Raw genomic sequence first — 16,940 nt, 5'->3', positions numbered from 1 at the left:
CAGTTGAATTTCTTACAATTAAATCATACTTAACCGAAACATAATCTAACTACTTTACAATAAATAACATTTTATGCGTAGCTGGATGAAAGGTAGATCGGATTAAATTTTTGTTTATTCCAGATTTGTTGGTATCGAAAGTGTTTATTTCCAATGGATATTTTAAGATGTAATTCACACGTACTTTATTACACACACAATGTGTCAATGTGTTAGCTTACTAATGTAGATCAATGTACTGAAATAAACCATTTGACGGATGTTCAATAGTGGATAATTACAATTTCTGAAAAGAAACACTATCTTCTTATCTGTTCAGTGTAACCCGTGATTACGTTCATAATGATTAGACTGTAGAACTTTCTCTGTTAGTAAACAAATTATAGCTTCATTCTATGATGAATTCAGTGAGATGGAATCTCGCGTGAGCGGGTTCGTGGATGCTCACTGCTGAGGAGTCCCATAATAGGACGAAATGGCCGTCCAGTGTTTCCAGGTTTTCCATGGTGGTCTAGCTTCAATTGACTCACGCTTTCAACTATGATAAACAAATTATAGCTTTATTTTGTAATGAATTCGGTGAGATTTTGTAAATGACTAATGATTGTCTGATGTGAAATGATTTCAACCAATAAACTGAAACTTATCAGTAGAGTTGAAAGATTAGTTGTCAATGAACTAGTCATTTAAAATAATTCTATATCTCAACAATTGACTTACGATCCACTGGAAATTAAACAATAATAAAAAGAAAAAAAATTCCTGGTCAACGATTCAATGTTGAGCAACGTGTTTGTGTAAATATTTCACAACTAAATCATTCGAATAATTTGAAAGAAGAGAAAGAATAAGTGTTATAACGTATGGACTCGTAATATATATGAACATGTAATTAGAGAGAAGTGAATTTTACTGATCGGACGTGAATGATGATACTTGAAATCGTACGAGCAGTCTTGAGTGCGTATCGGCCCTTCCTATCTGCCTAGCCCATCCCGTTAAGTCCAGGACACAAATAACAGCCTCGGCAATATGAATCATTATTTACAAACAAAGTGGGTTTTTATACAAACCAAAGTAATCAATAAACTGATTATAACTCAAGAATCGCATGATAATAAGAGAAATACGAATATGAATAGTTCAGTTACGTAATAATTGTACAATAGGAAATAGGCATATTACATTGATCCATAAATGGACCTCAGAGTTACCATTCGTAATTCACCGGGGGATACAACACCTCCCCTTTTTGAGAAATCTGGAGTTGATATCCGGATTTTAAATTTCTCGAATTCCTGGTACTGCAGCAATTTTATGGGCTCTTAATAAGATATTGTCTTTCTGTGAACTGGACGATTCATTGTTCGCACGTTTTATTTCAGGGATAGTAGGATTTCAGCCACGTAGAGATACAGTATTAATTAGCAATGAACTAGCCGTTTTAAATAGTTCTGTATATTCATCAAATCCTCTATATCTTTAATTGCTCAGTTCATTACAGATTACATGCAGTAACATACAACATATCATCCAAACATATATTCGAGTTTCAAGCTAATACTCAAACAATTGATAGTTATTTCGGAATTCAACTGAGATGAACTTAATCATGAACCTCTAAAAATATATTTGTAGAATAAGACTTGTACATTATGGTGACTTATAACTTCATATTCTATGGCTATTATTGTTTTACTATTACAAATAGATTATATTCTAGTAATTGCCTATTTACAGCCACTTTTCACTTTTTATGCGCACTATAGATATGAAAACATCTAGCTTTTTCGATTGTAGTTGTGTATTCCCATGAAGGGAAAGTAATGTATCCTAAAATAGTGGACAGTACTATCACTGAACTGTTTCTCCAATTAAGGCAACTTCAAAGTTATCAAGATGGAGCTGTTCATATTTTGTGATATGAAAATGTTTAAAGTTAATTCGAAATGATTCATATTCACTTCATCACTTCTTTTTCTATAAAATATTACTAGTAATGCAGTGAGTTCGCTTGGCTAATGAAGACGACTAGTTTCTACAACTTTGAGACTTACCCATATATGGATTTTGAAAAACTGACACAAGGACCAACATCAATGCAATGAATAGAAACATCTTGCCAAAATTAAAGTAGTTAGAAAATGGTGTATTTATATACTGTTTTAAAGATCATGTGTGGTTAGTGAAATGACATACACTGTGTACATTGTCGCTAAGTGTTTCATTTTAGCAAGTTTTTCGTAATTTAAGCAAGCTCAAATCTTCGATTTACGGAATGGTGTAAATGCGACAAACACTGACAGAAATCTTCATTTGAATCATCAGTGGTTATAAATAGAATTAAAATTAAATGTGATCAGTGAAATGAATCATTCAGCTTCTTTTTTAAACTAGTTTTTCACAATCATCCAATGCTCCTTCTTACAGAAATGTAACGCTGTAACTCGTAAACTAAAATAGGATGTACTTTTAACGAAGGAAATATTTACCGCCAAAAGAATATCGGGGCGTTGATGACTTCGTCAAAATATTGTCTCATTGATATTAATAATGGACAAACTGGTGTACTGTCTGAAAGTATTTAATCCATCTACAATGAAAAGAAAACTCAAGCTTGTAGTGTTAGCGTTAAATGATAATGATGTTGATTATGTTTCAAAGATCTAAATTGAACTATGGATTTTCCACAGACCATGTATTCATAGCCTGGAATCATAAAAGTAAAAAAAATATGTGAATCCTTTAGTTGTGTTGATCAAAGTATTGAAAAAACGAGGAATCAGTTGAAATGATTACTCAGAACATAACAATTAGTAAGATAATCTTCCTTTCAGAGTGTTTCCTGAAACGAATGCTCCATACTCATTTGTAAGTAAAATTTCAAACTACAAAAATAATTCATTTTTATATTGATTGTTTTATTGTTTCAATTGATGTTCAGGAATGTGATCGATCAGACTCTTATAGACATATATAGATCCTATACGGATCGCCTCGATACTGCGTTAAGCCACAGGCAGGTGAATCCAGTTGACGAGTCCCGAATAGGACGAAACGCGCGTCCTGGATTCCACTGCTAGCCACTATCCATCTCTGCATATCCTGATTATATTTGTTATTCTATGGAATTCGGTTTAGTCAGGACAAATTGTTTAATGCTTTTCGTAGAACTGAATTAAATTTGGTTTGTTTCTGGTAGTGATTTCATCAGTCTGTCACACGTTTTGTTAATTTATTCTTCTACGATTGTTTACAGATGACATCTAGCTTTCGATCATAGTTTAAAGGACTGATAACTCTCCACAATCGAACTGAGTGCTTTCTCATGTTCCTGTGGCCATTTGAATGCTTAATTCAATAAAATAAAAATAGTTTCATTGTCTAAATAATCATTAAATCAAACATCAAACGGTTTACCACGTCCAAATAATAAAACACAGTTTTGTAAATGGAGTCATATGAATAATGTGTAAAGTTTTTATTTACACCGTTCATAATTGATATCAAAAACATCTTCTTCGACTTGGAAACACAAGACTAATCAAAATGTATCTTCATCATTCACATATTACAAATCGTCTTCTGATAGCATGAATGAACAATGAATCCTCTAAATAGCTCTATCTCAACTATTCGCTCATATAGTATTATTATGTAATTTCATTTTGTAAGTGTAAAAATCATTTAGGCTCTCGATTCTTTTTAAAAAAAATGCACATTCATCAGTTAAGACTGACGTTACTCCTGGACCTACAATTTTATTGATTGTATACACTTACCTAGTGTAGTTTGGTGTAAGTTGAAAGCATGTTTAATTTGTAGGTTCTTATCGTTCTCACTTCAAAAATATCAAACAAAATTACCTGTCTTATCAAATGAGATATACCATACAACCATAATATATATACACGTTAATAGATATCGATAATACTTCGTCACAAGGTGAATGAATTCAGATTATGTTTCTCCTGAATATTATTGTTGAAATTTATGTACAGGTGGAAAGAACACACCTCTGTGTTATCCTTAGTTGTTTAGATGTGGAACAACATTATTTGCCTCTATCAGTATAGTAGTATATCACTATTGTTTTCACGAAAATGTTATCATAAAACTCCAAGCAGTCTATTTGAGATTAGAAACTAAACATCAGCATTCTTACCATAATCAACTCCTTGCCTTCTCGTGGCAAGGGTGTTGTTTACGAAGTTGAGAGAACGAAAAGCGGATGTACGGCGTTTTAACCGGGTTGCTGGAAACTGAAAGTCCAACTAGGGCAGTTGGAAAACCCTCATTACAAACCACATGGTGCACATGGGCACCAGCATCCTGAATGAATAAATGGAGTATGAATCAATCGTTGGTCACCGACTACCATGAGACTGCATCTCCTTACGATGTTACACTGCCTTGTGGATCCGATCTTTGGGTGAGAGGCTCGTATGTGGCCCCTTAATAAAACATTTGTTTCAGTTTGGGCACCTGGACAGTATCAAAGCCTTCACACAAATCAAATGAGATTTGTGAGGCGCATAAATATCAAGAGCCCCTATGTACCAATATTTATGTTTAAATAAATAAATTACAAAAATCATCAATATTCTATATGTTTAAACTTTTTTCCCCATAATCCAGAGACGAGTAAATCACAAACAAGTGCTTACTCGTTTTCAGAGTTATTATTTAGAAATATTTTCATAGTTGAAATTATGGGTCAATTGGAGCTAGACCACCGTCGAAAACCTGGAAGCACTGGACGGCCGTTTCGTCCTATTATGGGACTCCCCAGCGGTGCGCATCCACAATCCCGCACTCGCGAGATTTGAACCCAGGACCCACCAGTCTTGAGCCGGAGCCCTTAAACGATAGACTACTGAGCCGGCTTCCAACGGTGTTATTGTCTAACTTCAACCAATCCATGATTTTGAGCGACCGTTTACCAATTGTCTTCAGTGAGTTGATATCTCTACAACAGACTTGATAGAACTCCACTGGCCACTGCTTCCCATTAGAACTCAAGGAAATATCTCTTGAAGTCAGTCACTAGTGAGTATATTTAGAAATACTCGTAACTAAAATCAGACTTATGATGAATGTATGAGAAATTTCTCATCCTAATGTTCTGTGGATTGGCTTAAGAAGAACTTCATTACCTTTAATACATTGTGTTTTATTAGACAAACGTATACTTATTATTCCTTCACCAACTCATCTGCACAAGATTAAAGGTTTGTTGTATAAAGTTAAATATTTTCCATTTTAACACTGAAATAGTTAGTCATGACTTAGAGAACAACAGTTAAGATAAATGTCTCAAGTGCTCAGATTGGACAAAAATCTTCTGATCATGAAATTGATGAAATATACTGCATAAAAAACTTCCACTATTTGGACCAAAACTTATTTCAAAACTAATAAGCATTGACATATCTACAATGAGTGTCAAGTAATACAACCCAACAATGTATTCTTCATTACAATGTACAAGTAAGCTCTGTTCACAATTCCATCCATTTTGATGAAAAACTGATGATTTTCACACCAATCCTTATCAAATGATGAAGCCGCTGAAAAATGAGTATTCTTTTAGTGAATGCTACTGATGTTGACAGACATAGATAGTCTCTAGCTACAATCGATAAATGGAATACATGACAGCAAAGGATTGCAACGAAGAGAATAGGAAAGCAATCTGAGAGCAATCAAAATTACAATAGAATTAGAGGAATAATGGCACTCTATAATTATATTTCGAACAACAAGTTAGTTCTCTTCATCAAATCTTCATTCCCTACATCTTTGAGTTTTTTTTCTCGTCACGCCTAATGTATTGTCGAACATGGAGCATCTCTTCTTTAGAGATTAAATTATAAATAGTAAAAATGATGATACATGTAATCTATCACCAAAATCAAGTTGATTCCATCATTGACAGGCAAAAATTAAATACGTCAGTGATTTACAATAAAAATATTCGATTTCACGTAGACTATGATGTCATTATTATAGAAGTGAGGTGGTAAATGATGGTTCAAAATCACTTCAATATGGGAGAGAATAGGAAAGATGGTAATTCTGGGTAATTATTGGATTAGTGCGTGTTATAGAAGAATAGGTCGATAATGTTCTCATTGACATAAATCTCCTTTTAACTTATGAGGAAGCTCAAAAGATAAGTCATCCATGTTTAGTTGGATTCCGGAGAACTTCGGCGGAGTCTCCAGAGACCCAGCCAATCAGAGTACGATAGAACATTCTAGAGTTCCAACATGGCGTGCTACTGTTGGTCGGTAGCATAATATGTCGTTAATGGATTTACTGAAATAGGATGTTGATTTAACATACGCTAACATCTATAAATACCTATGATTTCTGTACAAGATTGAACTTTGCAGTAAAGTGCTTCTCTCATACTTGTGTCATCTCTCTGGTGTCCAAGTCGCTGAGTAGTTCTAGACTGGGGTTACGAAATTAGCTTAAGAAACAAATAAAGCGTTCAATCGCCAAGACATATCAATCCACATGAAATTGAAGTAACCATGTTTAATACGAGACCTGATTTCTGCATAAATCCAAATAGAGCAAGAATAGAAACGTCTGGAGAGTAAACTGTATTCATTCAATGCATCTTTTCACATAAGGAGCATGCAACCTTTAGTGAAAATTAATAATTTAGCTTTTAACAAACGTTTACCTCACTCTCATTTGTGAAGTTAAAATATATATTTAAAGCAGAACCGAAATCACAGTAATACAGAGAATAGGGATACAAAGTGTATAAACGAACCTAGCTGAGATCTACGTGTACTTATGTGTTAAAAAGTATATAAAGGAAGTTAGAAGACGTGTTTTGGTTACCCGCAGTCGTAATCAACATTGGAAGTGGTTATGTAAGGTTATTGAATGATTCGGTAATCGCTCAATATGATAAAACAAACATTTCACTTCTATCTGTTGTTTGTGCTGATGATGTCGTTCAGAAGGTCAATGAAAGCTCCACGACCAAACCATCCAGCATAGAGAACAAACCTACATCAAAAACAAACGGATACTAGAACATTATTATTGTGTAAGAGATGAGTATCAGATGACAAGAAAGTAATAACAATGAAATTAAACTTTTGGGGATACCATGGAAATAAAGATTTAAAGATAAAAGATAATTAGAGTTAATAAATGACCATGATAGATATAGGCTTGTCACACTTTCCTGATAAATACACAGTTCAGGTGAGGTCAGAAATGTCAATGACGATTAACACTGCATAATATATTAAGATTATTGTTCTTTCAATGTAGAGTAGTAGACACCAATTAGATGTAATTAATGCACTTAAAATAAATGATAATAATAATAAGCCATTGAAAAGGTTGGATACATTAAAAACATTTAATAATGATGATTGAAGAATTTATTTTTTGTTTTTTTAATGTATCATCATTTATGTTGCCATGGTGCATTCAATGTATAAAGATTATAGTCTATTTATGAACAAAATTGTAGCATTTCAAGTACATTGTATTTGTAAAGTTTGGCACACATGTCATGCAAATAATGCACATTTATTAGAACTAATGTTGGCCTTAATCTGGCATGAAGATATTGTCTGGATAATAATCAGTTCGTTCAATTCACAAACCTTATTACTTACTTACTTACTTACGCCTGTTACTCCCAATGGAGCATAGGCCACCGACCAGCTTTCTCCAACCCACTCTGTCCTGGGCCTTCTTTTCTAGTTCTATCCAGTTCTTGTTCATTCTTCTCATGTCTGTCTCTATTTCTCGGCGTAATGTGTTCTTTGGTCTTTCTCTTCTCCTTTGACCTTCAGGATTCCATGTGAGGGCTTGTCTTGTGACACAAATGGGTGACTTCCTGAAAGTGTGCCCAGTCCACTTCCAGCGCTTCTTCCTGATTTCTTCCTCTGCTGGAATCTCGTTTGTTCTCTCCCACAGTAGCTTGTTGCTGATAGTGTCTGGCCAACGGATCCGAAGTATCTTGCGTAGACAGCTGTTAATTAACACTTGTATCTTCTGGATAATGGCTTTCGTAGTTCTCCACGTCTCCGCCCCATACAGTAGAACTGTCTTGACATTTGTATTGAAAATTCTAACCTTGGTGTTGGTTGACAATTGTTTTGAGCTCCAGATGTTTTTCAGTTGTAGGTATGCTGCTCTTGCTTTGCCGATCCGCGCCCTCACATCTGCATCTGATCCACCGTGTCCATCAATGATGCTGCCCAGATATGTAAAGGTTTCCACATCCTCCAAAGCTTCTCCGTCAAGTGTAATTTGATTGGTGCATATTGTATTGTATCGTAGAGTCTGCCTTTTCCCTTTGTTTATATTGAAACCTACTGCTGCTGAGGCTGCTGCTACACTGGTCGTTTTTTCCTGAATTTGTTGTTGCGTTTGTGATAGAAGAGCCAGATCATCTGCGAAGTCTAGATCGTCAAGTTGCATCCTGCCTGTCCACTGTATCCCGTGCTTTCCTCCAGTCGTTGACATCTTCATGATCCAGTCGTACACCAGGAGAAAGAGAAAAGGTGAGAGTAAGCAACCTTGTCTAACACCTGTCTTTACTTCAAACGAGTCGGTGAGTTGTCCTCTGTGGACGATTTGGCAGTTTAGTCCATCATAGGAGTTCCGTATGATATTGACTATCTTCTCAGGCACGCCGTAGTGTCGAAGAAGCTTCCATAGTGTCGTCCTGTCCACGCTATCAAATGCCTTCTCGTAGTCGATGACGTTCATTGTAATGCCCTCTCTCTTTGTCTTGAAGGAAGCTTTGATGATCCTTGGTCCATGAGATTCCCATTCAATAAGTGCATTTTGTGCTTTTCTGGACAGCATCAATGCACCTCCTTGTGTATGTGGGGCATTTTCTTCTTCATGACCGGAGTATAACAGAAGTTCTCCTGAAGACAGTCGTTGTTGTCCAACCTGCGTCCAATGTGTTTCGCTGATTCCAAGCACCTCCAGGTTGTATTTTCTCATTTCTGCAGCAATTTGAAAGACTCTTCCGGTTTCCCACATTGTTCGGACATTCCATGTACCTATAAAAATTGTCGCTCTGGTTGTAAGAAGGTGCATCGGCCTCATGACTTCCGAAGGAACTCGGCTTTCATCATGAGACGTCATATTTATTCCTTCTACTCCCAGGGCAGAGTTTAAATGGTTTGAATGATTTTTTCTGGTTAGCGTTTTTTTAGCCAGTTGATTTTCTACGGGATGGGGTCGCTAACCCCATGCCCAACCCTCCTCCTTTACCCGGGCTTGGGACCGTCAGTAACCCCCAGAGGAGGTACAGGTGGAGTTTCACAAACCTTATATAAAGATATAAATACAGAAACAAGTCAACATATTTTATTCCATGTAAAATGAGTTTCCATGTTTTAGCTTTCCATGATTTTAGCTTTATGCTTTCAAATTTCAGATGTTGGTAAGTAATCCATAAGATGTTTGTACTTTTTTATTTGAATATACACTATATACTAACAGTAGTTTATTTGATATTCAAGCAACGTAGCTGTTAATCTTGTAATGAGTCTCTCATCTGAAGTGTAGTCCATCAAAATTGAAAGTACTAGCCCTCATCGTGCCTTGAAATACTGAATAAACAGTAAATAATTATCTTCATACTGGAAGAACTCAAATCTTTTGATTGGATTAGCACCAATCTCACCGATGTACTTAATTGCATAAGATTTGAAATATCCTATGAATCCATTAATATCTACGTAAAATAATGTAGTTTTTAGTAAGGAGTATGATTTATTTGTCATGTAATTATTATCAAATATATACTGAAAAAGAGAATTATAAGCAAAGATGTATAGTGGCTAGTAGTGGAATCCAGGACGCGTGTTTCGTCCTATTTGGGACTCATCAGCTGGATGTACCTGAATCTCAGAGTTGTTGTTCACTCTGGGACTCAAACACAGTACTTTTCGCTTCAAACACCATCGCGTTATCCACTCAGCTACTGAGTACTAATGGCCACTTGATTTGCAATGGAGTGAAGATTGAATTCACTTAGTATTGTTTGTTTGAATCTTCCCATGTATATTTTGGACTGCAAATGGTCAGTCTATAGTCTCAGAGTGAACATCAACTCTCAGATGCAGGTACATTCAGCTGACGAGTCTGAAATAGGACGAAACGTGCGTCCTGGATTCCATACTGCTATCCACTATCCATCTTTGCTTATAATGCTTGTGAATTAATGTAACATACAGGCAATACGCACAGTATGCACAAATGCCAATAAGAGACTGACCAGTTGCAGTCCTAAGTATCAATGAGAAGATTCAAACAAACAATACTAAGTGAAATGAGAATTATGTCTTCCCTTTAAGTAAGAGAAAGTGAAAGATCCAATACACAAGCAAAAAACTGTCCACCTCTTGTAAAATTTTCATTATTTCAGATGTTATGACATCACATTCATCTTCTCTTTATAGAAGATTTTAATTTTCATTTAATATAAAGCTATCGCTGTGTAAGTCCTCTGTTTTTGATCCATTTGCTTTTAACATTCGTTTGTTCAGTGACTGAATTATTTAGTACAAAATACACAATAATAATTTGGCAGGTCACAGAATGGGCAATATTGCATTATTTGTCGAGTACTGTAATATTGATTGAATTCCGTCAATAATGTTGAAATATAGACACAAGTTAGACTGACTTGACATCATGTTCACTGTGTTGCGCTGTTAGGTAATTAGATGAAATCTAAGGTAAACCCTGGAGCAGCATTTCGTAATATTTTATATTCGTCAAAGTATTCGTAGTCCCAAGGAAACTGAGGTGCTCATTTTTACTCAAACTCTTGTCACCCGGTTTTATATTCCGTGACTAATCTGAGGCTGTTCTGATAGTAAATGGCCTCATATAAATTCAAAATATCTACAAATAAGTGGTCAACAAGTTGACACTAATGCTACGGGTAGATAACGAGAGTTTGAACACTATAAAGAACAACATTTGTTTCATAATTAGATGTTCGGTTTTTGTCGATCTTCATAAAGCACGAGATTCAGGTGGAGGATTTTTGTTCAGACATACTTAACAACTAGGCAAAGTATAGAAGTCACTCTTACTCTGTTTTCTTACTGTTTATTCAAAGTTAGATACTTTTGAATAGATCTGTGTTAATTAAAGTCCACTCAACAGTCAAAAGTATATTATAATTTAATATTCTTATCAGCAGAATATCCACACATCTATTTGACTAACCAGAAATAAGAAAAGTGTTGCACTAACATGCTTAGCTCATTTCGGCATCCTTTTAATTACCGTAATTTTCTCCTAGACACTACCACATCCCTTCTTCAAATATTCGTTTCGACTTGCATGATAGTCAACATACCCCGTATATTCACAGATTGATTAGCTAAGGAATTATGTATGATTCTTGTGTGAAAAATAATTTTGATAACGACAAACTTTATCCTGGTAGGCAACTTAGTTTCCTTTTTTGAACACTGATAATATCACTTTGTTCAACCGCAGGTCTTTATAGGACACTCTGTTTTCCTTAAACACAAAAAGAATGATCGAAATGACTGTTTGATAGAAATGCCATAATAATAATAGTCACCTTTAATTGAGAACAAAGTGTATATTCATCTTGTTTAGTGTAATGTTTAGTTTCCTTAGGTTTGCCTGTATCAGTCTCATTCCAATGATATCATTTTGAATAGTAATACAGATATGGTCAGTCAGTCACAATGTGGAACATCGTACGTAGGTACATCAGTTCGAGTTGCCATACCATACATATGGTAATAATCGTAAAATGAAGTAGTGTGAACGCAACTGTATTTTCAGATGAATGTAAAGTCTCATTTGACCATAACAATGATTTCTCAATAATAATATATAAAAATTGTGGAATTTTTTTTAAATTCAGCCGAATATATTTGGAGTGTAGGTAAGTGCCTAACTGAACAATGAACGAATAAATCATTCAAAGTCAATTTATTTGCCAACTGGTTATATATGAGAAGGAAGTTTTGATTTTGATGGATACAGTTTGGGCAGTCAAAACAAACTGATGTGCGAAAACTTTACATTAGAACTATTTTAATTGAAGACGGATGGTTGTGTGAAACAATCTAGATAAGGAATAAAGTCTGAAGATTATTGATTACAAAACATTCATCCAAACTCCAAACCAGTTACTTTATGTTTGAGTGAAATAGGTTTTAAAGTTGCTTCAAAACAGCTGATTTATGAGTTTCAGGGAACGTAGCTCCTTGCTTATCTACTACAGTATTCGAAAAATATATTGTTACCATAGTATTTTCACCATTGATCATACGAATACACTAATCATCATTATTGGCTTGTGCTTTCAGTATCATAACTGTTAACCATAAAAATGAAGTGAATACATACCCACATTCAAATATAATAACAATCTTCATAAGTTGATCGATTGCAGATCCCAATATGCACAAAAATTAGACTACAAATACCTCCTAATACCCTTATACTCGTTGTAAGAGCTTGTGAGTTAGTGGGCTGAGGAGATCAGTCCGTGAAGGGTTTTTTTGAAGTGTCAAGTGAAAGGTTTCGAGTTTCAGTGCATAGGTCAACAAAAGCAGTTGCACCCGTTGACGTATCCGGAAACTGAATATGTCAGCATCGGATCACAAGACATAATATACATATTGACCTAATCTGAAAATTGATGTTGTATTGTAGTGAACAAAACACCGGTTGCGGACAATCGAATTTTATTTAAGTAAAAATTACAGACTATCTCAGTAAATTCTGACAACCAAACAATGAACAGTCAATTTGCAAATTAACAACCAATTGTTTCAATCTTCTCTGTTTTTTCTCTAATTTCATTGCTCATGCATTTTCCAAACGATTGCGCTTCATTTCAGTTCTTTGCTCATCGGTCTTCTGCCAAAATACATTATATGTCTGACCAACACCATATACTACTTATATGGATATAAGTAGACCACACCACAGTATAACAACAACACGGTAAACTTTCATGAAATGATCAGAAAATAATATATAGAACTTGTGCTTAACTAACCAGTTAAAATAAAATATATACAAGATTATTTAGAAACTTTTCCTTATCCAATGAAAAGTCACGTACAATATCTGTGTAATTCACTATTTTAGCACTCAAAATAGCGGCAATTCGGTAAGTGTACGTAACAAGAATATGGATGATTTCCCATAATCATCTATACCTTCTATTAATTGATGTTATGACTGAGGTTATTTTCCTCCTCATGGTTTGTTGAAGCAATGAAAATTCGATCTAATAATAACTGGACTTCACCAGATGATCATCATTTCTAGGTTTCTTAACTCAAGAGATGACAAAATAACGTTCAAAAAATGTTTAACGAGTTCGAATTTTCGGGTAATTATGGTTTACTTTAACAAACATATCAGCAGAAGAATAAGATAAAAAGTGTCTACGTTTACCTTCAAGTTACTTTATGATTTCCAATTATGAATGTACAATATTTGAGTATAGTCAATTATCTGGCCTCGCAACTACTGTATTATATGCATACGAAATAGCAGATTAAATTCAATATGATTGTCATGGAAAATCCTGTTCTTAGTTATGAAATATCTATGAAGTATTAGGGAGTTAATTAAACTAACAAACTATCTTAGTTGAATAGTGATGTATAATTTGCGAATATCAAGAATATCAATACCGAGAATCAGCGAAATCCATTAAGCCATTCAAAAGTTATTGAAATAAATTAGTTGCGCAGTACACCTGGTTTCGCTATAGAATTTGACCGTAGGAATTTTCCCAGTCACATTTTCCTTCAAAACTTTTAAACGGAATAATATTTTTTTAATCGGGTCTCCTTTTTTTACTTATTGTAGGCCCTAACGCTGCTTCAGGCTGGGCTATTTCACTTACTAACCTACAGTTGTGTTGTATGTAGTATAAGCTATATAACCATGTCGAGCTGAAGGTCTTATGTGAGACTGGAGGTTCGTCATTGACATTGTGGATGGTTCGGCATCACTTTGGCAAGTTTCGCTGACTGTTCATGTGAAAAGTTGGTTTGCTGGTGAACCGAATTCATTGATACTGGTTGTTGGTTTTCACTGTTCTTAAGGGTCATTGTCACTGGAGCATTGTAAGGCATGTCTCCATTGCTAAAAGTAATGAGTTTCACTGTCGTGTAATCGGAATGATCAACTTTGATTTGCGCAATCACTGATCGAAATAATCATACATGTGCTGTGAATATGTATATGAATAGGGCGAATGGTCCACCAGAGTGCTTGGTACCTGTGTGGTTGCGCCACAGGATTGAGCTGTGCTGGTCAGATTGTACCGTTGAAGCGTGTATAGTGTCCATTATTTCAATGTTCAAAAATGAAAAACGTTTCAATTTCATAGCAAGAAGTTTTCTAACTCTAACAGGTAGAGGCTCCTGCGAATCCTGAATCGACTGTAAGTTTTTTTAGAAAATATTTTATAGGAACCTATCGATACTATTATCATTTTACTACTGAAATTTCAAATAGGCTTCTAGTTAACAAACTATTAATTCTAAACCACAAAATGAAAGCAGATCATATAAGACAAAACTACAGGTTACAATGGTTTAAATAACTCTAATTGTATACTATAACCAATAGACAAAGTATTGCCATTTGTCCCAATATTAATAAAGCCTAAACAAGTGCGTAAGATACTGTAAATACTCTCTTTAAAACCTCGATTTACAGTTTACCTTATCAGGGTTTCTAAAACTGTATAAGCTAGTTGACATACATATTAGGAGCTTTAGTCATCAGAAATCCTTTCGTCCAAATACATCTTTAGTAACTTACTGTTCATAAACTGAATAGTATTTCATTTATTGTTAGTTTGATAACATACTTACAATGAAAACTTGACAGTTCGCATGTGTGAATTATCAGATTCTTGTTGATAATAACATTTATCGTATACGGAATTTCCGAAAGAGAGACGAAAATGACGTCTAACGCCATGTATTGTTGAAATAGTTACACCAATTCATCACTCAGTTGTAACCGTATCATCCACTACTCGTACATGAAATAATTTTGTCGAATATGTTGTACTACTGTTAACAGTTTACGTACCATATTATCACCAAAAAAGTTATCTGCGGTTGGACTCAGTTATCAATGGATATTGTCCATAGAATTAAAATTACCTGCTTTTTATCTAAGTAATTTACATATATTTGGTGATGGATAATCCATGATCTGGTGTATACCTCAAACTCTCACAGCAACCAGTGGCATTCAATGCAAATTGTTTTTGTACTATTGATATTGATACAGCAATTTATTTCAGTCTAATTTCCACCAATATCATATTGTATCATTACTAGTAATGATCAGTCCTCGATATTTAAACCTCCGAATGTTCAATGGATCCTAACATGAGAAATCTGTTTTGTAGCAATAATACCTTTATTTCCTGAACATTTATAAATCATCAGATGAATTTGTCAAAATGAAATCTTATAGGAAAAAGTTACTAGCACTCTCGTAAGTTCACCTTAAACGTCTTGTGTTGAAAAAAGTTAAATTATTTTATTCGACTCCACGTTTAGTCCGACAAACTTCTTTATTTTAGTGATCTCACTTGTTGTTGAATCTTTCATGATATTCGCCCGTGTAATATGCTGAAGATTACTGAATGATCTTATTGTACTATAAATAAGTCGGACAGAATTTCGTCTTGTATTGGTGCTCAAGCACTAAGTTCATTTACACACGGAATCAATTATAATTTCTGGTTTGAATATAAACTTATTTGTTCATATTCTCCGTATGGATGATGATATAGTGATCTGTAAATAACTAAAGAAGCCTTAAGGCCTATTGGTCATTGACATAATTAAAACCCAGATTTTGAACAGAAGAGAATGCTGACAAGTAGATATTTTCTCAGTTTAGGTCTATTCATATAAAGTTGAAAACTCATAAAGCAAAATAATATAAGTACCTGATTGCACAGAACAAAAATGTAGGCATAACTCTACCTTAATTCATATGATGATGATACAAGAGGGAAATAGTTAACTAATCACAAATCTGTAATAATAACAGATATCATCGCAACGCTGAATAGGTTGAAGAAGGATTCCAAATAGAAGAATAACACATGCAGTAGTACTGACGTCCATTTATTATAAATTAAAGATACAAATGATAACTTCCCTCCAAATAGTTCGACAAATTTAACCTTAATGTTATCCTCTTGGATGTAACTAGATGAAATAGAAAGTTTTACATTGAATCAGTCTTGACATTATTACAAAAATGAAATTCAAAGAAAAGCAAACCCACTGATCGAATACATTAGACTATTCAATCAAATGGTTCCACAGTACTTGGGCACCTAGTTGATGTAAGACTTAAGAGAACAAGAAGAAGAAGAGGAATGTATTTGTAAAATTTCAGCAGATGAATTTGAAGTCAATCCAACGTTTTGCCTACTTATCTGGTTCAAGATTTTTGAACAAAATATAAACAAACATCAAAATTATTGGACATAAACAAGCACCATTGCACCATGTACTTATCTATATATTCGATAATTTTGATGTTTAATTGCATTTTCTTGAACAAGCTTGGATCAGATTGTCAGTTGAAACATTCGATCGACTTCAAATTCATTCGTTGAGATTTTACAACTACATTCTTCTTCCCTGATGAAAATAATTCGACTGACTGCTTACATTCAGAAAGTTGAATCTTAAAATTTAAGTCAACTAATGTTAAATATTCTTGATGCCATTGACTATCCAAATCGACACTTTTTGGTTTCAAGTACATTCATAGATAGAGATAATGAATTTGACGTGGGTTTGTTCTCTGAGCTGGATGGTTTGGTCGTGGAGCTTTCATCGTCCTTCTGAACGACATCATCAGCACAAACT

Source organism: Schistosoma mansoni (genome assembly GCF_000237925.1).
Source record: "Schistosoma mansoni, WGS project CABG00000000 data, supercontig 0041, strain Puerto Rico, whole genome shotgun sequence".
NCBI lineage: Eukaryota > Metazoa > Platyhelminthes > Trematoda > Strigeidida > Schistosomatidae > Schistosoma > Schistosoma mansoni.
Note: the sequence above shows the minus strand (reverse complement) of the source record.